The 24921-nt window shown below is 35.3% G+C and overlaps 1 protein-coding gene across 1 annotated transcript in view; it reads right to left on the bottom strand.

The window, feature by feature from the left end:
* GPC5 (glypican 5) overlaps positions 1 to 24921 on the bottom strand; it is a 1343656-nt gene that overhangs the window by 276678 nt on the left and 1042057 nt on the right. The window lies entirely within an intron of this gene.

Raw genomic sequence — 24921 nt, 5'->3', positions numbered from 1 at the left:
GTTTCCAGCTTCTAGCTGCATTTGGCCAGAGGGACCCCCTGGTCAGGTTTCAGAAGACATAAGACCAACACATTTTCATGTGGATCCAATCCTGTCTTATAACCTCAAGCTGAATGTGCCCTTCAAAGAAAGGTGATAACTCCTTTCAAGATGACCCTTTCCTTAGGACTGTCTCATTCTAGGTTCTAGAAACCCCTCTATTAGCCTATTCAGGCCTAGAGGTTATAATGGCTCTGTAATCACCAGCACAGTAGATACTGTCACTGCTCCCTGTGTTTTCCTACATCCTACCCTTACCTTTGTAAATAGGTCCTTAAAAATTTTCTCCAGCTACCCTTATTTGTATATGATTTCTTCTTCTTGTTGCTACATTGATAACATAGGTGTTATGGAGTTACCATTCATCATATCAAGATAAATTTGGTTACTTCTGTATATATGCATATATGTATTGTACATGTTATACACATATGTATGTCAAGTTTCACTGTTTATACCCATACTATGCTGATTATTAAAATATATAAAAAAAAAAAAATAAAAAAAAATAAAATAAAATATAAGCTACTAGTTCTGATGACACAAATGCTACTTCAGTGTGCAACTTAATGGACTGATTTGAGAGATTAAACTCACAGGTCCTGGATAATGATTCTTTAATGATATTTGCTGGTCTTTGGAAAACATCACTATGCTTTGCGCTTGTACTTAGCCTGAAATTTTGCTTAAAATGGGCCATTCTATTTTTTTAAGTATAATTGACATATAATAAACTATCAGATTCAGTATTTTTATACATTAAGAAGTGATTCCCTCAATAAGTCTAGTCACCATACAAAATCATTACAGTATCATTGACTGTATTCCCCAGTGGTATACATTATATCCCCATGACTTATTTATTTTACAACTGGAAATTTGTATCTCTTAATTCCCTTTACCTATTTTTGCCTGTCCCTCCCAACCCCTGCCATCTGGTAGCCAATAGATTGTGTCCTGTAACTATATGTTGGTTCCTGTTTTAAGTGTTTTATTCTACATATAAAGGAAGTCATATGGTATTTGACTTTCTTTGTATGACTTATTTTACTTAGCATAATACCCTCTAGAATCATCCATGACAAGGTTTTATTCTTTTTTTATGGCTAAATAATAGTCCATTGCATGTGTGTATGTATGTATGTATGTATGTGTATTTGTGTATACACAATATATATATACACACATTTACACACATACCACGTCTCCCTTATCCATTCATCTGTTGGTAGACACTTAGGTTGCTGGGCCAATCCACTCTTGAGATATACTTTTTCATACTTTAATGTTTAACTTGTTGACCTTCCTTCAATTTACATTTCTCTGATTTGCCTACAGCATTTTCTCCTTGAACATATTGTCCTTAAAAAAGGGTTCCACACAGCAGTTATATTCCCACTTAAAAATGTATAAAGTCATCTAAAGTGAATAATGAAAGTGACAGAGGTCTCTTTTACCTCTATAACAAGTTCCTGTCCTTCAATTATGGAGGAAGTTGTTGGAATGTGTGTTTGCTTTATTATTCAAAAATATTCAATTCTGTTATAAAAGAAGAACAAACAGGAGTAATGAAGCTTGTAAGAATGTTAAACAAGATAGTGAACAGGTAGTAGTTTATCAGAGAGAGACAAATCTCATAATATATGTTAAGTATAGGTATGAATAAGCAAGTAGCTTATGACATATAGATAGAACTCAAAAGAGATGTTGGAGAAAGTAAGATTATAATTTATAAGATGTGTTAATAAAACAAATGTGATACATGGTGAGAGTGTTTCTTCTAGAAAGGAGGGATAAAAAGGCTAAGTAATAAGGTACGATTCTCTTAACTCACAGTTATTTTAACCCTAAATTGGCTGCCCTTTTGTAGCATACATAATCGTTTCATTTTGGCTCCACATATGCTCTAAGAAATGCAAATACAACCATGCCTGTTCAATAGGCCTCCTGGTGATTTGTGGCCAGGAACACTTGCCTGTTCTCTCATATATAGCAAGTATCTGTTGCCTCAGGTTATCAATTATTAGTCATTTTTATACACATATCAACTCTAGTCTTCAAACCTATACCATCCATGGGTAAAGGTGATGAGACAGAACCAGAGACGGAGAAAGAGAGACCTAGTAAATGTTGCTAACCTGGAATCTAGAACTCATGTAACATAGTTCTTCTACCTGCGTGTATGCTATCCTACCTCAACTCTTTCCTTTTACCTTTTACAATGCATTTAAAATTGATTTATTATCTATGTGATGGGAGAATTTTGACCATAAGACTTTCTGTTTCATGATTTCTGAGATTGCTTTCCTAAAATGTTCTGGGAAGCTACTATTACACCAAGGTAACTTTCCACACAACAGCTGTACTTACTCTGAATAAAAATTGCTATGCTCTTAGTTTTATTCAGAATTACCACAGAATTTCAGTCCTTATATATGAATTTTCTGGGGTTATCACCACTGTGATCATATGATATATTTCCAAGATGACTGGCTAATGACATAGATGTCCATTTGGCTCTGGAGTCCCTGACTTGGACCCATGTTCTCTTCTAAACCAAATATATATGCTGATATCATCCTATTTAATTAAAAGAGTTCTCAAATTTGGTTTCCTACTGGGATTACCTCTGAAGTTTGAAAGAGTTAAGATGTTAAGGTTTCATCCCAAGGATTCTAATATAATTGATCTAAGATGCATCCTACACACCAAGATTTTAAAAGTTCTCCTAATAATTCTAATGCAGCAAGGTTTGAGGACCACTGCATCTAACTGATACAGTAACAGTTTCTTTGGGCTGTTTTTAAGTATGGCAAAAAGAAAAAGTGATAAATGAGGCTCAAAAAGTTCACTTTCCTAAGATGTGTTGTTGCGTTGTTGAATGGTTAATAAAATGACCCCAGGGAAGACTGCTCACCTAGCCAGTCTAAAGTTCAGGCTCTGAGATTCGAAATTAAATCAGGCTCCACCTGAAGCTTGGCACCAGTTTGTGGGAGTTATTTGCTCCTGTTGAACTATTTGGAGATAATTGTAGGGGTTCTGTAGCTGAAAAGGACTTTCAGGAGAGCAAACAATGATTTCACCAATTTCCTGCTCATATCCTATTTTATTGACTTGATCCAGCACCTTGGGTTGAGAGAATACTAGGAACAAGAGACTCTTTCTTTGACTCTCCTTTTCCAGACACACAGTTGTCTGTTTTTAGTATTCTCAGGGGCTAACACATATATAAGAGTTGCCTTTTACCCTGTTACCCTTATCTCATTCTTCAAAGGCCCAAATGTAGCAACTACAAAAGAAGATAAGAAGGCTTGTTCATCCCTCTAAAAAAAGGACAGATGAATCCAGGAGTCAGTGGCCAATCTTATCATAAGTCAGTTTGTGGTTTGTTTGTTTGTTTTACAGCATTACTATATTTGTAATTACCAGCATTTTTACAGGTAACCTTTGTTGCTATAGCATTATCTGTTCTTTATTGGGTAACAAGGGCACATTATTTATAAAATCTTCCAAGAAATTTGAACTGTATACATAGATAACATCATTTTGAATGAAAAATGACTCACTATGCTATTTTCTTTATTCTTAATGCACTGGTATTCTTTTTCCTTATTCCCTTTTTCTCATACCAGGCCCAAATCTTACTGTTTCTTATGCTATTTTTTTTTTCTGTCAACTTGGGCTGACATGTTTCTAGGTATCTTTCATTCACTGCTTTTTACATTGAGATTTTGTAGCTATGACTTACAGAATATTAATTAAATTAATAAAAAAGCAAAGTGTTTGAACTCAAGAATTCAAAGACTTACATTCATTATAGTTTTATCTTTTTATCATTGAAATATGAACCTTTGTTAGCTATACAGGGTGATTTAATAAAAAAACACATGGATTTTGGAGACAAATTCTCAATTGGGGCTTGAATTCTTGTTTAGTCAGTCTGTGACCTTGAGGAGATTCTTTATATATCTACAGAACCAGGTTAATAATACCAAGATCTCCAGGTCATTGGCATGTATATACACATATGGACATAACATACACATACATCTATATTTATCTATCATCTATCTATCTATCTATCTATCTATCTATCTATCATCTATCTATCTATCATCTATCTATCATCTATCTCTCCATCTAGTACTTGGAACACATAGTACTCCAAAATGATAGTTACTAATAGCTTGCCAATTCTGGGCTGAAGCAAGATTGATGACCTGGGTGATAGGTTGGTGCAAACACAGGTCTTGTCAATTATTTTCCAGATAGACCTTCACTGTTTTTTTAAGTAAAGGGCATTAAAACCTCACAAGAGGAACATTCACAAGAGAAGTGTGGCAGGTAGAATGTGGATTTGAACATAATGTAGCCATGTGACTTCCCCATGACTGATGACTAAGAGTAGGTGATTCTTTTGATTTTTAATATTGCAGATGAAGTGATCCAGCCTATTATATTGGAAACTTGCTAGTTAAAATCTACTGTGTCTGATTCATTTCATGTTGAGGTTTACTTTACTTTGGCTTTTAAAAGTATTTATTGCAGTGAGGAGTACAAAAGAAGATTAAGATATAGTTCATGACCTCATTGAATTTGTAATCTCAGTAGGTAGGAAGATATATAGAGTTGAAGGAGTTTAGATATTGCTACAAGATGTTTATGATCATAAATTGATGATTGAAACAGATACAGATAAGGTCTTTGAAGAAAGAGATCAATGTGGATTGAAATTACTTAAGAAGTTTTAGTAGGAGACACAAGAATTGAACTGGCATTAACATATTTAGAGGTTAAGGAATGGGGGGTATTTTCTGATATCAAATGATTTGAACTATGGTTTCCTATCACATAGGGATTCATTAAATTATATTTTACTTGCTCTAATTTTTTGTAGAGTTGCAGGGTTATTCATTTTTAATGCTTAATTTTCAGGCTCTGACATCAAAGGGAGATATTTAAGGAATGTTCTGTTGCCTTAGTGCTGAGCACCTTGCTTGGCGGAAGTGCCACACAGCTTCTCATTTGTAAAACTTCATGCATTTACAGGGAACTTATTGCAGTAGCAAGGTACAAAAATTCTTTCAATTTAAATTATCTTCAAACTGAGAACTAAACTTTAAAATGTCTTAATGAAGAAAAACCCATGTGACCACCTAGTCTATTCCTAGGTGCTGTCTGCCTTCCAATGCCCTCTTCGCATTTACATATCTAATTCTTCACTGGCAGAAACAGATCACTGTGTGATTTTTGCTGCAGGAAAGAAATGATAGGAGATTTTTGTAAAGCACATTTATGTCTCTAAAGGTTTGAAGTTAAAAATTAATGTTATAAGGGTAACTGATTTTATACTTATTCTGACTGAAATTAAAATGAATATTGGGTATTTCTAAAGGGATCTTATGAAACAATATTGGTGGAAAAATTAAGAACTTAATATATACACACATATACACACCTTGATGGCTGAAATGGCATGGGGGGTAATGAAACTGAATAAATAAGCTGTCAAACCCATCAGTCTTGATTGGCTTTCATTTTAAATGCATTTGGTTCTACTCCACTGTATCTGGGGAATGCATACTCTTTGTGCCATGAAACTGAAATTAAATCTCCTTTCTGATAGTTAAATGCTTTTTCTTCAGTCTAGCCTGAATCTGGATACCAGGGCAATACTGAAGATAGACTGGAGTTTAATATTAAATACTTTAAAATTTTCAATGCAGATTGAGAATAGTTAGCTTCTGTTCCAGTCAAAAGAAACAAAATGAGATAAATACATAGTGCTGAGAAAAGGATGGGGCCAGGGGTTATATGAGCAGCTCAGAGATTTTGGAGGACTTCTGAAAGACAGGAAGTTAATGGGATTCTATTTTTGTTAATTTCCTAGGGCTGCCATAACAAATTATCACACACTTGATGATTTAAAGGCCAATGAAATGTTTCCTCTCACAGTTCTGGAGGCCAGATGTCCGAAATTCAAGGTGTTGGCAGGACCCTGTTTCCTCCAAAGACTCTAGGGGAGAATCCTTCTCTGCTTTTTCCAGTTTCTGGTGGCTAAAGGCAATCCTTGATTTGTGGCTGTTCAACCCCAGTCTCTGCCCCCGTCACATGGCCGTCTTCACATTTGTCTGTGTTGCAAATATCCCCCAGAGATTTAAGGAAAAAAAATCAATGACTAGGTTTAGGGACTAGGGTACATCAATGATGGTCTTATGTTGAGATGCCAAAACTTAATTACATCTGCAAAGACCTCTTTCAAAAAAAGTTCGTATTCAGAGTGCTTGGGAGTTAAGATCTAAACATATCTTTTGGTGTGTGTGTGTGGGGGGAAGGCAGTCACTATTCAACTCATTACACTATTACAGTATAAAACAGAATAGAGAAACCAATTGCCCAAAATTTGCAAATGAGGAATAAGTAGTAGTAATGAAGGCAGGAACCACTTTTGGGGATAAAACTTCAAGGGGTTCCAAGCTCCGCGTGAGTAATGGAGTAGAGCAAGAATAGGAAAGTTAGAGAAATTGTGGAAATTATGGAAGTTCTATGGATGCCCAGCTACATCCTTCTTTCCAGCTTCTCTACTTTTCCCCCTCTTTTTGTCCATTCTAAGGATAAAACAAAAACAATTAAAAAAACTGGAATCAATGACTTTCACTCTTGGTCTTCTTGCCAGTGAAGACCAGAAAATTTCACTGTCAGGTAATACAAATTCTTTCTGGGGAGGATTAGTCTTTTGGGTCAGAGTCACACTAGTATTTTGGGGAAATCTAGGCTGCTCCTCTTCTGCCTGACTTCAAGTGGTATTGACACACCTGTCCATATACAGAGCCAAACTTCCTTCTCAGAAGAAAGTCCTACTGTTGGAAAAAATCATCTACAACTGAAACAAAATCTCACATAAGCTAGTCTATACACATGAATAAGAATAATCACAGACCATCAGACACATGAAGAAAAGCCAATACCATGGAAGAAAAATGTCAAGATTTTTCTGATAATTCATATTAAGTATGATAATTTGTAATACATAAATAGACTTACTATGTACTAGACACTAAATAATACTCATGTTAAAACAAATTTTGAAGGGTACCTGGGTGGCTCAGTGGGTTGGGTATCTGCCTTCAGTTCAGGTCATGTTCCCAGAGTCCTGGGAGCCCCTCACTGGGCTCCCTGCTCCACTGAGCGGAGAGCCTGCTTCTCACTCTCCCCTTGTTCATGCTCTTTCTTTCTCTCAAATAAAATATTTTTAAAACTAAAAGATAAATAAAACAATCTTTGAGAAAATTCATATAACCATCTTGAGAAAGATTTCAAGGAGCTACTGCCTCAATTTTCCCTGTTGGTGAATTAGAGTTGTGAATGGACTAATTGAGTTAATAGATCAGCTCTTGGGACAGGTTCTAGCATGACTATATCAAAAGAGCAACTCTCATTCAGGATTTAGATAAAAATCATTAACTCGAAAATAATCCTTACTATTTGTACTGCTTTGAGTCTGAGAGAAGATAGACACAACATTGTATTTTTTTTTAATTTTTTTTTTTATTTACTCATGATAGGCACACAGTGAGAGAGAGAGAGGCAGAGACACAGGCAGAGGGAGAAGCAGGCTCCATGCACCGGGAGCCTGGCGTGGGATTCGATCCCGGATCTCCAGGATCGCGCCCTGGGCCAAAGGCAGGCGCCAAACCGCTGCGCCACCCAGGGATCCCACAACATTGTATTTTAAACAAGGAAGCTTTAATATCATGAATTATTAAGCTGCAAGAAGAGAACAACTATCAGATGAGAAAGGTAAAAGGCATGAGGGAGACAGTGGAAAAACCAACAAAAACTTGGAAGGGAGTCTTCCCAGGACTTGAGTTCATATCTTGTTGGAGAAAGTATGGTTTCCATCTACTGGACAGCAGATAAGCTTATTTATTTGACTAGACCCAATTTGATCCGCAGCCACTACACAAGCCAGGAGCTGGGTGCTGGCAAACTGTAGCTAGTGTGCAGGAATAATGAAGGAGTTGGTGCACCCAGGATGACATGAGGGGCATGTAGTGCTCATGGCCAAAGCGCTGTGGGAAAGGGGGTTACCAGGATGGGACTGCAATGTTGCTGTGGGACCACAGATTCTGGACTAGAGCAGAGCATCTCCTGCAGTCTTCACACCTGCCCTGGGGACCCAGAGTATAGCAGCTGGAAGAGGCTAGGGAAGCTCTCGGCCCCCAGCAGTGTCATTCCATGACCCTCTGATGAGATATTTGTAACTTTGTGCTCACGGTTAAGGAGAAATCCTTGGGCAGCCTGGGTAGCTCAGCGGTTTAGCGCCACCTTCAGCCCAGGGTGTGACTCTGGAGACCCGAGATCAAGTCCCACATCAGGCTCCCTGCATGGCGCCTGCTTCTCCCTCTGCCTGTGTCTCTGCCTCTCTCTCTCTCTCTCTCGTGAATAAATAAATAAAATCTTTAAAGAAAATAAAAGGAGAAATCCTTAAATCAATCCCATCCATTATCACAGAGCATGAGTTGAAAATGGCTTCAAAGCTGAGAAGCAATGAATTGATAACTGCAACAGAATCCAGAAATCATATTGGAAAATAATTGCATAACTGCTATTTTTTTATCCCTGGAGCACACAATGAAGGAATTATTAAATATTCAACCTAAGTTTCTTTTTAAAATTTTCTTGCGATTGGACTATCTGTATGATGGCTAACATTTATTTTACTGCCGGGTGCCCTTTGATGTACCAACCTGTTCACTGCCTACTACAAACTTGAATTAGGTCTGTTATTATTCACACCAAACGAAACTGACACATATACTTTACTGACCATAATTGATGATCAGACCAGTAGCCACAGTCCTTACAGCCACTTGGAAGAGAGACAAAAAGTATTCTATTTTAATAACTGTCATAGTACTTTTGATAAAATTCCACCATTGTAGACTTATCAATTTTTAATAGAATGTTATTCATAAGTTTCATATTTACATTTAAATTTAGATTATTTTATTATTTGAGAACATATTACTGAAAAGGTCACGAAGCTCACAGATCTCCCTGACTCCTCTTTTTACTTATTTAATTGTCCTGTGTAAGTCTTATAACTACTATCAGTTTCAGTTTGCTCTGTTAGGAAATATGCATAATCATGATCACTATCTTTCATGATTCCTGTGAATCATGTCTGTGGCCCCAATTCATGAATCTTCAGACAATGTTCTTTTTTTTTTAATTTTTTTTTATTTATTTATGATAGTCATACAGAGAGAGAGAGAGAGAGAGAGAGAGGCAGAGACACAGGCAGAGGGAGAAGCAGGCTCCATGCACCGGGAGCCCGACGTGGGATTCGATCCCGGGTCTCCAGGATCGCGCCCTGGGCCAAAGGCAGGCACTAAACCGCTGCGCCACCCAGGGATCCCTGAATCTTCAGACAATGTTCTAATTGTCCTCCTTGGAATCTTTACCTCAGCTTCCTAACTGCTCCTCCCTCATTTTTGGAAATGGATGAAACGGCCCTCCAAAATAATGTACATAATATACTGCACATTTTCACAAGGGAAACTTTAGGGGTGGAGGTGTCTCCCAAACTCAGTAGACATAAGATTAAACAGAGATGGTGAAAGAGCCTTTGATTTCGGATCAAAAGTAGGAAAAAAATAGGAAGTGTTACAATCATCACTAAATATGTGGCTTTTGGCAATTTTGCTTACTGCTCTGATTTTAATTTTCCTCATTGGTTCAAGATAATATTTGAACTCAGCACTTGGCATGGCTGTTATGAAGATCAGTTCTAGCAATGTAGGTGAAAGTGCTTTACAAATCATCCAAATAGATATGCTATAAAAACAATATTATGAGATATAATTACAGATTATAAATTTCAATTCAGATACTCTTTTAAAAATATTTATTGAAGGGGAGGTGGAGAGAGGAAGGATTATTGGGTAATGGACATTAAGAAAGTCACTTGATGTAATGAGCACTAGGTATTGTGTAGAAGTGATGAATCACTAAGTTCTACCCCAATAACTAATAATACAGTACGTGTTAACTAAATTGAATTTAGATAAAGGATTTTAAAAATATCAGCTATGTCTTACTATATTGATTTTACATAGGTTTTCTCCTGTATTCATTTTTGGGGTTAATTTTACCTTTGTCCATATCCCAACATATCATGGGATCCCGTTGTATTAGTTAATGGAAAGTTAACTATACTGAGTAAGGAAAATATATCTTTCTATAGAAATAAGTCAAAGTATTAATAGATTATAAAACTATTTGCTAAAAGCTTTTAATTTAAATTCTTTACTATATGTTATGAAAAGATTTTGGAAAAAGTGGAGTTCTGAATGCTCAAGGAAATTATTTTAAGATTTTATTTTATTTTTAAGTAATCTTAACATGGGGCATGAACTCACAACTCCAAGATCAAGGGTTGCATGCTTTACTGATGGAGCCAGACAGGCACCCTCCCAAGAAAATTATTTTTAAAATATGTAAAACAAAAAGAAAATATTGTATATATTTTTAAAATATGTAAAACAAAAAGAAAATAATATTTCAGATCACTATTGGCTTGATCACAATAAATTTCACAATGTTAATTTGTAATTGGTAGTTATCTACACCAAATTATTTCTTTCCAGTTTGGGAACTATTTTCAAATTGTACCTGAATTTCCTTCAAAATGATAGAAAACATGTGCTCAAAACTGTACTAACTCTTGGGATTTATAGTATGGTTTTATCATTTCCATTTTTGCTTGTAATTTTGTAGTTTACTTTAATTTTGGTTTTCTTTTATGATTTTCAAATATTACCTACATCAAGCTTGTCTAAAACATAGCCTTTCTTTAAACACATATGGTGAAAATCATTCAAGCAGATGGCGATCCACAGTCACTGGTAACAGAGGATCAAGTGTCTGCTCAGTGGCTGCTGAAATGGAGTCCAATTTAATAGCTCAAATAAGGACAAGAATTAAATTGGAAATTGCAGACTGAAATATTCTACATTTGATCATAAAGAGATTATAGGAAGGAAAGAACACACTGTAACAGCCTGTATTTTAAAAGGAGCCAGACTTCTGATAGTTCTGTGTTTTATCAGTTCATAATCAAAGTGAGCAACACAAGTCCATTTTTAAGCCACTAATATATTTGTGATTTATTTTTTAGGAGAGACCAAGTTTTTACAGATTTCAACACAACATTAAAATTCTGTTCCTTGACATTTAGAACCATGGTGTACTGGACTTGCATAACAGAATTTAGTTTTGTTTTTTTGGATATTGGGGGCGGGTGTTGAGTGATGTTTCCAGTGTGTCCTCTGCCCACTCTTGCTAGGTGTACAGATGTTTGTGATACTTCCTTCTTTATTCCCAAGCTCCCAAAAACAATGGCAGACAATTTTAGTACAAGTAAACCCTCTTGGATGAGGCAAGATTAGAGTTGGTGAGGGGTTCTCATTTGAATAATCATATAACAGCACTAACTAAATAAGTAGTAAAATTTGATCCTATTGTCTCATCGAGGTGTGCACCATAAGACATGAGGGCTCATTTGGTGAAGTTTAAAATATCTTGGAGCAATCAAAATGAGTCTGTCTCTTTAAACCTCAATTTTCTCCTTTGCAAATGGAGTTAATAATAGTACTTATAGAAAGACATTTTAAGGAATCACTGAGACAAGGCATGTGAGATGTATAGATTATGTCTGACCTAGAGAGACAGCTGAACTTAATAAGAACACACCTTTTGAATCCTAATCCTGGCTCCAAGACTTGCTTGTTGTTGACCTTGGGCAAGTTACTTAACATGTCTTTTGATTTCCTCAATTATAACACGGGATTAATAATAATACCTCATTCATACACTTGTATGAGGACTAAATGAATTGATGTTTATAAAGCACTCTGTATAAGACCAACACTTAGTATTTGCTAATTAAAGAATACAGTCATAAGCATACTAATGTGAGTTATTATTATTATCATGTATTTATTTAAAACAAATGGAATGTTGTTGGTAAAACTTAAAAATCATCGTATTAATACATTTTGAAATTTAGGAACCTAAATAAACATATAACAAACTGAACTAAATATTCTATTAACACAAATATATTTTAAACAAGTTAAGCTAGAATGATCTTTGTCATACTTTGATGCTAAAAAAATTGTTTTTCCATGCTGACCAATGTTGCAACTAGTTGTCATTCTTGTCATTTTAATTTGTTTAACATGGGACAAAGAATATTTCATTCTAAGGATTTGAGAACTGTAAAACAAAAATGCTTATGATTGTTTTATGGTATTTTATTTTTATTTATTTATTTTTTTAAGATTTTATTCATTTATTCATGAGAGACACAGAGAGAAGGCAGAGACATAGCCAGAGGGAGAAGCAGGCTCCTCACAGGAAGCCGGATGTGGAACTTGAACCTGGAACTCCGGGATCACACCCTGAGCAGAAGGCAGAGGCTCAATCGCTGAGCTACCCAGGCGTCCCATTTCATAGTATTTTAAAATTACTCTATTAAGGGATGCCTGGGTGGCTCAGCAGTTGAATGTCTGCCTTGCGCTCAGGGCAAAATCCTGGGGTCCAGGGTCAGCTTCCTGTGGGGAGCCTGTTTTTCCCTCTGTTTATGTCTCCACCTCCCTCTCTCTATGTCTCATGAATAAATAAATAAAATCTTTTTTTAAAAAAACAAAATTACTCTCACAGGTACATAAAAATGATGTTCAACATCACTAATGTTAGGAGAATGTAAATTAAAACCACAGTGAGATATTACCTCACACTTATTTGAATGGCTATCACGGAAAAGACGAGATAGATGCCAGAGGATATGGAGAAAGGGGAACCCTGTGCATTGTTGGTAGGATTGCAAATTGGTGCAGCCACAATGGAAAAGAGTATGGAAGTTCCTCAGAAAATTAAAAATGGAACTACCATATGAACCAGTAATTCTACTTTGGCAAATATATCTGAAGAAATAAGAACAGGGATCCCTGGGTGGCGCAGCGGTTTGGCGCCTGCCTTTGGCCCAGGGCGCGATCCTGGAGACCCGGGATCGAATCCCACGTCGGGCTTCCGGTGCATGGAGCCTGCTTCTCCCTCTGCCTATGTCTCTGCCTCTCTCTCTCTGTGACTATCATAAATAAATAAAAATTAAAAAAAAAAAAGAAAAAAAAAAAAAAAAAAAAAAAAAAGAAATAAGAACACCGTGAGTAGTATTACTTAGAGTAATATTAGAGTAGTATTACTTATAAGAGCCTAGACATGGAAATAACCTAAGTGACCATTGATAGAAGGAAAGATAAAGAAGTTGTGGTGTATTTTTATGCAACAGAATACCATTTAGCCATATAAAAGAGGAAACCCCCCCGCCATGTGTGACAGCACAGGTAGACCCTGAAGGCATTATGTTAAGTGAAGAAAGTCATACAGAGAGAGGTAAATACCATGATCTCACTTTTATGTAGAATCAAAGGAAGAAAAAAAAAGAGATCTGAGAAAGAGATCAGAGTTGTGGTTACCAGAAGTGGGAAGTGGAAAGAGAGGGAATGGCTAAAGGTGATCAAAGGTATAAACTTCCAGTTATATGATAAATAAGTATTAGGGGATGTAACATACAAATAACAACTATGTTAATGCTGCTATATAGTATATTTGAAAGCTGTTAAGAGAGTAAGGCCTAAGAGTTCTCTTTTTCTCTTTTTTCTTTCTTTCTTTCTTTCTTTCTTTCTTTCTTTCTTTCTTTCTTTCTTCTTTCTTTCTTTCTTTCTTTCTTTCTTTCTTTCTTTCTTTCTTTCTTTCTTTCTCTGTATGAGATGCTGGGTGTTAAACTAAACCTACTGTGGTCATCATTTTACAATATATATATATGTAAGTCAAGTCATTATGCTGTACACCTTAAGCTTATACACTGCTCAATGTCAATTATTTCAAAACTTGGAAAAAATGAGTAAAATTACTATAATGAATTGATTTTTCCTAATTTTGATTATAATAGATATATGCAAACCATTATTTTCATTGGTAATAAATAGTAGTAATAATTTGAGTATTTCTTTTGCAACTTGTTTCTTCTGTGATCATTCACATTAATTAATTGGATCTCAATAAAGCTACGAAAAAATTAGTTGGACTGAATTATGAAATGCCAAGAAGCTAGTGTTTTAGTTTTATACTGTGGCCCATAACAAACTACTGAAAAACTTAATGACTTAAAATAATAGCTAGTATTTCACAGTTCTGTAAGTCACAATTCCAACTCAGGCCTCACGAGGCTAAAATCAAGACAGTAATGTGTTCCTTGTGTTCCTTCTGCAGGATCTAGAGAAAAATTAATTTCCTTGCCTTTCCATCCTCTAGAGGCTGCTACACATACACACACACACACACACACACACACACACACTACCCTTCTATGCCTTGGCTCCTGGACCTCTTCCTCTAGCAGCTAGACATCTCATGATATCACTGTGACACTGACTCTTCTTCCTCTCTAAGACTACTAATCATCCTGTGGCTACACCAGGCCCACCCAGTTAATCCAGAATAATCGTCCTATTTTAACATCAGTTGATTCACAGCATTAATTCTATCTGCAACATTAATTCCTCTTTGTCACATAACCTAACACATCTACAGTTTCTAGGATTAGGGCATGGATATCTTTGGGAAGGGAACATTATTCTGTCCATCACAGTCAGTGACCATAACTAGCCTATGAAATGTTGTATCTAACTGGGTCATTACAGTATCAATTATGTGATAAATTGCATTCAGCTAAAAATGCTGAAGATTAGTGTAAAGATGATGGGTTTCCTGTCCAGGAGTTGAAGCAGATAATGCAAAAAAATCTTTTAAATATCATCAAATTTGGAGGAAATTTTGGCCTAGGGAAATTTTTAGCACTGGGAGCAAGATTAAAAGGATTGATTTTCACACAGCCTTTAAGGCAATGACAGTGTCCATTATGTGTGAATATGTGATGCGGGCAAAGACCTCCTCATCCTTTCAAATAAAGGCAGCTGAGTATCAAAGTTTTATAAACTTCTGTGGCAGCTGTCTTTGCAGATGGTATCAAAGACTTCCCAAAAGTTCTGCTAATATAGTAGATCTTAAAGATCAATCATAGAGAATTTCAATGTGTCATCAAATATGTTGTATATTATAGTCTCCTGTGTAGTCTAGAATTTATCACAATGATTTAAATAACAGCTAAAAGACAAAAGATGTTCCTTCACAAATAAACTCTGAATTTAGGAGAATAAATTTGACAAATATGGCAATATCTTTGATATTATTTACATATTTACATTTTTAAAATATCATGGCAATATTTACAATTTGGCTGTTCCGATGCACTTCTCTGTGCATCAAAATAACCAAAAAATGGGGGATCCCTGGGTGGCTCAGCCGTTTAGCCCCTGCCTTGGGCCCAGGGCATGGTCCTAGAGTCCCGGGATTGAGTTCCACATCAGGCTTCCTGCATGGAGCCTGCTTCTCCCTCTGCCTGTCTCTGCCTCTCTCTCCCTCTCTGTGTGTCTCTCATGGATAAATTAAAAAAAAAAAAAAAATGAATTCTTACTTTGTAAGGTCTTAAAGTAGTATACTTAAAAAAATGAATTCTTACTTTGGAAGGTCTTAAAGTAGTATACATTGGGACATTTTTAGATGTTTATTTACTCTCTTACCACAGAAGGCCAAACTAGCCAGATTATCATGAAAATCAAGGAAAAGTTGAAATGCTTTTGAGTACAAGTCTATTTGTTTGCTAATGGTGCCAGACTGACTTTAAAATGCAAGGGCCATGATCAATAGTTTTGAAACTTTTAATCTCTTGGGTCCCTTAAACCCCTGGGTCATGATGTAATCAATTGGCAGCATCAGCTTAGTTTCAATATTCTGTTCAGTCTCCTAGTCTGTATCCTTGATTCTTTTACTCTAAAGAAAATCAAAAGGGGATTTGAGAAATTAGAAGCTACATTCTTTTAAATTAAGTTCTGTATATCTCTAAATAACTTTTATTTTAACTCATGAGAAGATGGATGTTGATTTCTAAGTTGATAACTACTCACTGATTCTGAACATAGGATCATGTTTATTAAATTCTGCCTGGAAAATCTGCTTTTCTATAGCAAATAGGAACTCTGGTTGTCTGAGGTGGGGTAAACCTTTTCTATGGACTCTATTTATCAGTTAAACTAGATTAAATTATGATATGTCCCACACTCAAGATCTCCACTTCCATTATTTGGGTTTTACTTATTCCCTAACTAGTTTGTTATTATAAATGTATAATTTATTAAATTATTAAATGATTGTGAATAGAAATACATTTCACTTATTACAAAGAAATTTTATTGAATACTTTGAAAAGTCTAAGTTTTAGTCACTAAAAAGCTTAGTGGGAATATAGAGACAACTCTAACCAAAAGAGATAAAACCTATACTTAGGTTGCTTTAAAAGCAATCTTTTAAAAACATAAAAATTTAAAAACACAACTTGAAAGAATTTTTGTTGTTTCTGTAAGAAAGATGAAGTGAAACTCCAATCCAATTAAGCAGACCCATTCTGAGGGAGGAAAAAAAAAGAACTTGGTTTAATCAAATGTTTGGCAAATAAAAGTGCATTTCTAGATATTTAATTGAAAATAAATTCTACTGAAGATTTTTTATAGCTTAGTCTTAGTTTGTGAAATAGGAAGAACAGGGAATTATTAACCCTTTAATGTAATTACCAGTGTAATCACAAAGTACGGAGAATGCTGGTTTGCCACTCTTTGTTTTTTGTTTTTGTTTTAGAGAAAGAGAGAGCAAGAGAGTATGAGCAGCTGTAGGGATGGGAAGAAGAAGACAGAGAATCTTTTTTTTTTTTTAATTTTTATTTATTTATGATAGTCACACAGAGAGAGAGAGAGAGAGGCAGAGACACAGGCAGAGGGAGAAGCAGGCTCCATGCACCGGGAGCCCGACATGGGATTTGATCGGATCTCCAGGATCGCGCCCTGGGCCAAAGGCAGGCGCCAAACCGCTGCGCCACCCAGGAATCCCTGAAGAGAGAGAATCTTAATCAGGCTCCATGCTGAGCACGGAGCCAGATCCTGAGCTCTTGACCTGAGCTGAAACCAAGAGTTGGACACTTAACTGATTGACCCACCCAGGCACCCCCAGTTCACCACTCTTTGTAGCACTAAAAACAATCCATGTTATTTGACGATATCATCCAGAGGAAGAACTATGGCTTTAACATTAGCTTGCCTACTTTTTATTTGTATGACCATAGACAAAGTTCTTAACTACCTAAATTCACTCTCTTTATTTAAAAAAAAGAATTTACAATGTTAATCTTCAAGAGTTCAAATAAACAAATACATGTGAAAATGCACGGCACATAGTAGTCATTAAATAAATATTAGTTTTCCTTTCCTTTACTGAAATTATATATAACCTGTTTCAGATGACTAATATAGAACTATGTTGATTTTCTTCAAAATCTATTTTCCCTTAAATTTTTGTTCCTAAAACTTAATATTGCAGGCAAAAATGTAGTTAATATGTGAATATTCAATATGTATTTATAGACTCCACAATGTTTTATGAATCATAAAAAAGAAATAAGTGAATTTCCACCTTACTGAAAGACCGTGCTTTTTCTTGCTTAAATGTGAATATAAGAACACTGTAAGAGGTGTCATTTCTTTTATAACTGGATATTTAATGCAAATCTCCCCTTGACTGGCCTGGTATAAATTTTACATGACTGACTCCTAAAAATTTCTGATTAGGATGGAGAAAGGATAAAAACTTTAATTTGGATTTAAACCAATTTGACTGGAAGTAAATTAGCCTCAAAATAACAGTGCTGTCCATACTGCATTAAAGCGTAAACACACAGACAAATCTATTTTAATATCTGAAATTTCACTAGGCCAGTGAATAAAGAAAGTAATAAAAAGCTCTAATTGTGTAATTTCATTATTGTGATACTGATGACTAAGCTACACTCTTGTTCCAATGATAGACACAGGCAAAGCCTAAAAACAAGACATGAATAAACTGCTTTGGATTTTCATTTACCTGCAAAAAATGGTATTATTATCTCTTATATGACCATTTGAACACTAGTGCCTGGAAGGCATCTTTTTGTGCATATGTTTAAAGCATATTTTATATGATAAGTGCTTTTATTAAACAAATCTCTTGAAAGAATTATTTACTCCTCAATATTTAGCAATAACATGATAAAAATGCAAGACTTTTCTGTAGTTTGGTTGTGTCTCAATCCCTCTTTCTTTTTTAAATAATAAAGTAATAGTAATCAGGTGTGATGGAAAATTGATGGATAATTAAATGCATAATGAAATAGAACATTCAAAACTTCTTTTTTTTAGAAAAAAAAAAAAAAAACAAGAACCCCCCCGCCCCAAAGAAAACCACTTCTCTTCTTGCAAGCAAATTTCTAGATCCAAAAGAGATATGTTACATTAATGGATGAAAATGTTTAGGATATAGTAAGACTGTATAATACTAATTATATAACTACTAAATAAAATGGCAGTATCAAAGAAAAACTTATCTCCTATTACCATAGTCAATAAGACACAGAAGTAGATAGCATCATTATTATAAGGAACTTAATCCTATTTGCCACTTCAGATTGAATCCTACATTCTGAACAAAAAAAGAAACCTAAAATATGGTTATCCTGTATCTTACTTTACCATTAGACAAATGCTTATTTTCCTATATTAGTTAACTCAGGCTATAACTAAGCACTGGATTTTACAGAGAGTGGTTTGTCTTTCTAGAGCACAGAGTCATCCTTTCTTTGTACATGTCAAAGAGACAATGCATTAACCAAGCCTTTTTCAACATAAAATTATTTCATACAAGTTAAATTTAAGCAGAAAACTGCGTGTAAGTAAAGGTGATGAATTCAAATAAAAGAAATTGCATTTGCTATTTTTTTATGGGTAGTTGTTTATTATTTCTCTTCTAAAAACCATTAGATAAAAAGCTTAGAGAGGAAAAAGTCAAACGACAAGAGCCTTTTTATGGGGAGAAGCTCTTTTGTAAATAATGCACACATTAATAAGATCCTTTTTTTATTTTACATGAGAACTTTACATGGAAGTTATAATTTTAAAGCACTAAGCAATATTGCAGGCTCTGTAGATAAAATCGGCAACAGAAAGTAGCCTCATGTTAAACATATTAGCTGAATGCCAGGATTTTAAGAGTTGAAGGCCACTATAAAAAATGACCTTAATTGGTACCTGTCCATCAACAGACTAGGGTGGAGACATTTGGTATTTAAAGATCTTTTCCTTTTTTCCTGCTGCATACCAGTGGTTTTGAACTGGTCATCAGTAAATGGTCTCATACTATGACACATCATCTGTATTCTTCTATCATGCTACAGTCAATAATCTGATGGTGTACCATTCAGCAACATCTTCTGTTGTCATACAGCAGCAGTTCTGAGACTACCATTTAAACAATCTCTCCTGGTAAAAATATTGTGATTTTTAAATACAATGCTACTTTTAGCAGATGTTTAAAAAAAGTTAAACACTATGGCCAATCAGGATAATGTTATTCATCTGGGGCATTTTTCCTTCCTAATCATCCCCAGTTCATCTCCTGTGAGGATCATGCTCAGCAGCAGAGACTGATGCACTAACATGTATAAAAACAGCTCCCCTCCCGCCATAGGAAGTCCCCTCCTGCCATAGGAAGACCTTCTCCTATAATCTTGTTCTCATAGTAAAAGAATGCAAGGCAGCATTTCTAATACAAAAACAAACAAACAAACAAACAAACAAACAAACAAAACAATAGCTCTAATAAAATAGTTGTAGGGAGAAAAGAAAAGTTTGGTTGGAATTAATGATAATACTCCACTATTACACATTTCAAAGAAATCTAGAGGTCTTCTCTATTTATGACTATGGAACATATACAGAAATTAATAGTTGTCATTTGCAGAATGCTAACTATGTGCCAAATCTGTGCTACTGGCATCACACAGATTAATTCTTTCACTCCTCTCTGAATGAGGTAGGTTCTGCTGGGATCATTCTCATTTGACATATAAAGAAATTGAGGCACTGAACTTTAGGTGGCTATTTCAAGTTCACACATTTGGTAAATGGCAGAGCTGGGATTCTGAGACCCAATGATCACATACGTTGCCTTTGACTGAAATTAATTACATGTCTGGTTAAAATTCTTGTTGGATGTTCTCCATATTTATATATCCTGGCAATTAATATAACTATTGTATATAAATAAGTGCTACAGAATTTGTTGAAAGATGTAATTGCTTTAAGTAGGCTTATTAGATTGGGTATAGTGCTTTACCAGATGAGGATGTTGTTATGGCTAGTGCCATGGATGACAAACAAAAGTCATGTCTTGACAGCAATACTTTTTCCAATACTATGACTGAATTACAAAGGATTTAACTGTATAAGTTATAGTGTGTTTTATTTGATATGTACTTAAGGAATTTGGAATCATACGGTAGATTTTGTCTGCCCCAGAGTTATTTTTTTATTTTTTATTTTTAAAGGATTTTATTTATTTATTCATGAAAGACACAGAGAGAGAAAGGCAGAGATGAAGGCAGAGGGAGAAGCAGGATCCAGGCAGGGAGCCTGATGTGGGACTCGATCCTGAGACCGCGGATCACGCCCTGAGCCAGGGGCAGGTGCTCAACCGCTGAACCACCCAGGCGTCCCTGCTCCAGAGTTCTTTATAACATGCCCCTCAGGATAGGGTCTATATATAGTTTTTCTCCTTTCTAACATTTGTACCCACTGAGAAAGGCCAGCCTTTCTGAATGCTCACTATAAAATGGACACACACCTGCCTTCTGCCCTTATTAAGAATGGCATTTCCTAGTAGGTAGGGAAGTCAGTTAATTCCCTGAATCTGAGAAAGAAAGATTTCCTGGATAAAATAAAATAAGGCTGTGCCTTATCTGGAGTTCTCCTTCCTCCTGACTGGTATGGATTCTCATCTCTGAGTGGCGATTTCATATTCCAATACCAGTGATACAGACCAGTTAGATTCCAGGCCTATGCGATTTATATACTTCCTTTCCCTACTACTTCACTATTCACATCATCATAACAGCCAATCCTAAACTTTAACCATTTCTGCTTCAGCCTAATCCAAGACTTTTCTGGTCCCTTCCCTTATTAGAAATGGCAGGACTAGGAAATACAGGAGAGGCAGAAGCCACTGACTTGGAGTATGGACATAGGAAAAATCAAGAGGCAGTGGTTTCTAAGTTGGAGTCCTATTAGGGTGTATGGATGGAATTTGTGGGGAAGGGCATGAACTTCAAAGGCAACAAAATGCACTTCCATTTTCATTAACTTTTAGCTGACATTAATTCTTTCCTTCAACCATCAGGGAAGACCACAAGCCACAATTATATCATCAGGACTTGTGACTTTGTCACTAGTAGAAATTAGATAATTTCATATCATGGTTGTTGTAGAGCTCTCAAAATTCCATATCCACACATCATTATTTTGTAATCAAAGTAGCTCCTAGACTAACAGAGCTAGTTTTTGTTTTGTTGCTTAATGTGTTAAAATATAAGTATAGGCTATGCAACAATTTCTTTATATTTTGATAGTGATATTTAATATAATTGCTTTATTGTATAACTCTACTTACTTTATGCATTTAAAGTAATTATTATTCCAGGGAAAAAAAAGGTTAAGAATCTCTGCTAGAAAGTGATACTATGGTGGGAAAGAAAGTAGAAAAATAAATGGAGTACTTTGCTTGCATTTGGAAGTTAATGCTGGACTCCTAGTGCCTACACAGGGCACCAGAGAAAGAAGTTCTGAGGGAAGCCAGTGTAGCTGTCCAGATTGACATACTGTTGCTAACATATATATTTTTAGCCTACCTCTAACATCACTGCATTGTACTCCTATCCATTAAATCTAAGGAGTCTGTACTTTCTTTGAAGACATAGTGTTGGAGTTGTCACTTTCATTTCATCAATCATCAGGAGAAGTGTGCCCATGTGGTTCTGAGAGAGAATAAGCAAGGAACCAAGTGTGGACCTTGATCTCTTCAAAACTGAGCAGGAGTTTAAAGAGGAGGTCCATAGTCTTTTAAAATAGAACGTCCAATGGACTGGAACACCATTACTACAAGTGTGTCTTTTGATGTTTGCTCCCTGCTGATCATGCCTAAAAAACACTTTCTAGAAATCAGATGTGTCAGAAGGGAACTCCATCATGCTGGCTTCACAGCGCCAGGATCACACAGCCCTGAGACACCAGGGAGTTTCAGTACACTACTGCCTGCATGTGGTGAAAAAATATTTTTATTCAGATATTTGTTTTATCTTTTTTCTATTACTATATGTGCTAAATATTGTCCTAGACTATGTTCAAAGAGTTAGCAACAGATTTCTCTTTGTTTTATGTGTTTTATCTCTGATTTTAAGAAGTGTAGAGGAGAATCACCTGTAGCACTTAAATATGCATTCCTTGTTCATTCCAATGATGTTCTGATTTCATAGACATTAGAAAGTTTTCATGTTATTGGGCTTTTTTAAAAGGTGCATATATAGCAAATAAAAACCGAGTTGAGAAAACAGCCTTATTTATGTCCAGGAATAATTAAATTCTTAAATATTTTGATTACAATAGTGAGCATTAGTAGATATAGTAAGGTGGTGGTTATATTTCATGGAGTTGTGTTTTGGACTAACATTTTGGAAAAAGTTACACAATAATTTCTACTTTGTTTCTCCTATTTTTTGGATCGTACAGTACATTAATTAACTATATAAAAGGAAGAGAGAGGCAATCATTATAATTTACTTAATGACTTTATAGTCTATGTACAAAAGGTATTTTTTTAAAAAAAGCTGTAAAATAGAGCTTTAATTGAAAGAATTATCCTCACCAGCTTCACTGAAGTCCTATGTGCTTGCCCTATTAGAAATCAAGACAATGCCAATCTCTAAGTAACAGCTCTCATCTATTTAATATTTAAATATTTCCATTGTTTTTGTCAGCTCCATCTTGATTTTCCAGTTACCTGCTTTGATTGATGAAAAGAAACCTCCTTTCATAACCTGATTCCCATCTTTTCATTATCTTGAATTTCAAACTGTCTCTACCTACCATTTCCTATCTTATCTGGATATAGAATGTGATTGTATTCCTCAAGCTCAGTTTTCCTCTGTTGTCCTACTATTTAATTATCAAGGGATATGTTCTGATGTTCCAAGTACTGTGCCAGACTCTGGAGACATGGAAATAAATATTTACCCACAGTCCTCTGAGAGCAAACAAGCCATTACAATGCTATCATCTAGGTAAACCTGAGGTATTGATTGCGAGAAGAATTTGCACAGGCTTGCCTGAGGAAATGATTCCTGAAATGATTAAAACCATTAGTGGAAGCTAGTCATTCAAGGATTGTGACTTATAGGAGGTGCTCAATACATGTGAAGATGTTCACAGAATACAGAAAACATGGAATTTTTGGCAACTGAACGTAATTACCTGGGTTTCAATATTGATTGTAATTGAAAAAGACCAGAAATGGGTTAGAAAATGCACCAGGGGCTCTAAGATTACTTACTTTGCCATATAAAGGCATTACATATTTTTTTTACAACAATAAGATTTCAAACAGGGGGAACATATCTGACTTACTTTTTATAAAATCTAGTTGGACTTTTCACATAAGTTGGATCTTGCTAACACACTTGATAGTCCTTCTCCCAACTTATTAGAATATCTACGTAGATTTTCTAAAAAAAACAAACTTGAACCATCACATGCCAAGACAGAAAACCTATTTCTTGGAATCTGCAAAAAAATTCTACCTAGGTGACTGATGCAGCTGGATTGAGAGAAATGATTGGTGGTTTACTTATAACTTCGGTGACAAAAAATGCAGACTCAAGTCATCAAAATAGGACAGGAAAGCACTATATTCCTCTTATGTTACCTCCTTTGTTGCTCAGAGATACAAAGATGTGCCAAGAACAAAACAAAAAATATCTAGAGTAGCCATCCCTATACCCTGTTTCTGACAATTGTTTAGAGGTTAAAAACATCATCTCCATATCTCTCCTTTTCTTTGCTACCCATTCTTCCATACTGTTTCAGAGATGGCAGTGAGAAACTCTTTACTCCTACTGTTTCTAGAGCGCTTTAAAATAGAATTTATAAACTACATCACCATCTAAGAATATCATAAGATGATATACGTGTACAGGTGACATTTCCAGCCATAGCGCAATACAACATTATTACCACAATTTTGAGGAAACATAAGGGTCTGGAACAAAATATAGGTGCATATTTAATTGCTTTCTACATGGGCAATGATTTTCTAAAAATGTAATTCTAAAAAAAAAAAGGTGATTACATTTAATATATATTGGCTTGATGCTTCCCCTTGCTCCCTAGCATCATTTGCTTCAGTTCAAAGCACTTACCACAGGAATATTGACACTGGATATACCCAGGTATGTATTCCCTTCCATTCTGTAAGCTTCTTAAGGATCACAAACTACGTATCTCTGGCCTCTACCTATTGCCTGTCAAATATTGGATATCAATAAATATTTCATAAATGATTTTTTCTAATACCACTAAAATTTTAAAAAGAAAATTTGCAACCCAACAAGAAAACATCAGTTTTCTAGTAGAAAAATGTTTAAATGCCCATATTATTAAGATGCTAAGAATTGTTAATAAAATATTTCTAAATGTTTACTCTCATTTCAAATAAAAATTACAACTAAATACAAATTTTGCCTATCAAAATTGACATACATACTATTGCACAGAACAATGGCATAAATGT

This window comes from Canis lupus, chromosome 22, assembly GCF_011100685.1.
Source record: "Canis lupus familiaris isolate Mischka breed German Shepherd chromosome 22, alternate assembly UU_Cfam_GSD_1.0, whole genome shotgun sequence".
NCBI lineage: Eukaryota > Metazoa > Chordata > Mammalia > Carnivora > Canidae > Canis > Canis lupus.
Note: the sequence above shows the minus strand (reverse complement) of the source record. Positions and strands in the feature narration are given on the sequence as shown.